This window comes from Pseudomyrmex gracilis, unplaced genomic scaffold (assembly GCF_002006095.1).
Source record: "Pseudomyrmex gracilis isolate BER0280 unplaced genomic scaffold, ASM200609v1 scaffold_1631, whole genome shotgun sequence".
Taxonomy (NCBI): domain Eukaryota; kingdom Metazoa; phylum Arthropoda; class Insecta; order Hymenoptera; family Formicidae; genus Pseudomyrmex; species Pseudomyrmex gracilis.
The window spans coordinates 9,571-11,006 of NW_018022215.1; positions in this window are offsets into that span (position 1 = coordinate 9,571).

Below are 1,436 nucleotides of genomic sequence, written 5' to 3' on the forward strand. Positions count from 1 at the left end.
TCTCAAAGCGGTTACCGGCCGAGCCTCAAGGTGGTGGCGACGCGGCCCACGTGACGGGGTCTTCCGCTTTGTGGGACCGCGTCGAAGAGGTGTGCAACCGGCCCCAGACAAGAGCCCCGTCCGTTCGGGGGGGACCGGCTGCAAGANAAGTGGCGGGCGAGGAGGAAGGCACAAGGGCCCCTCCTCCCCCGCAGCCTCGGCTTGGCCCCAAGCCGAAGAAGAAGACGGGCTTGGCGGGGATGGGGCGTGTTCCGTCCAGGGCGGCGGTCACGCTCACAATCCCCCCGGGTAGCACCTCGACTTATGCCGAGGTGCTACGGAGGGCGGCGCATACCCCGGTGGAGGGAGCCGAACTGTCGGGGGTTCGCCCCCGCCCCTCGGCCACTGGAGGCGTGGTACTTGAGGTACCTGGGGGGGCAGCCAATGCCGACCGGCTTGCCAAAGGCTTGGCTGCCGCCTTCAAAGAAGAGGTACGGGTGACCAGACCCCAGAAACGCGGAGAAATTCGCGTGAAGGGGTTGGTCACCACAATTGCCAAGGAGGACCTAGTTTCCTCCTTGGCTACGGGTGGAGGTTGCCCGAGGGAGGAAGTCCGAGTGGGTGAACCACGCTTCTCTCCCTCGGGCATTGGTACGGTGTGGGCGCGCCTCCCGCTGAGGGCGGCACGACGCGTCGTTAGCGCCGGGAAAATAAACATCGGGTGGGTCGCCTTGCCGGTGGAGGCCCTGGCGGCCCGCCCGATGCAGTGCTACCGCTGCCTGGGGTTCGGGCACCCCAGACAGCGGTGCACCGGTGTAGAGCAGCCCCCGCGCTGTTACAGGTGTGGNAGTGAGTCCCACCTGGCGCGGGGGTGTGCTGAGCCTGTCAGGTGCTCGCTGTGTGCGAGCCTTGGCAGGCCAGCAGGGCACCGGATGGGGGGGAGGGCTTGCCCTCGCCCTCAACCGGCGGGCAGTGCGGGAGGTCGGGGGTCAACGGCGGTGGGGCCGGGCCCTACGAGGTCCTCCGCAACGCCCATTGCGGTGGTCTCACCCCCGAGGCAGGAGTCGGTCGTGGACGGGGTGAGACCAACGGTGGAGGAAGCGGTGCCTCCCATTACTGCCCCTGTCAAGGGGAGCAAGGGAGACAAGGCTCCTGGGAAGGGAGGGACGAGAGGGAGCCCCCCGACCCCGGAGGTGGTTGCAGAGGAGGAGATGGAGACGGAGCCGGAGCCCCTCCCCAAGAGGAAGGGCTCTAGCGACCCGCAAGCCTCCGTCTCCTCCAAAGAAGGTGGTACCCCTTCTTNCCCCGCTGTGAAGCGGGCAAAGGGGGGCAAGGGCAAGAGAGGTCGTCCGGGCCCCAGGTCCTCGAAGACTTAGTCTCCGGAACTTGGGGTCGCGGTGAGGGGTCTATCCCGGGTCTCACCACCCGGGAGGGTGGACCATTCCCCGGATGTTGGG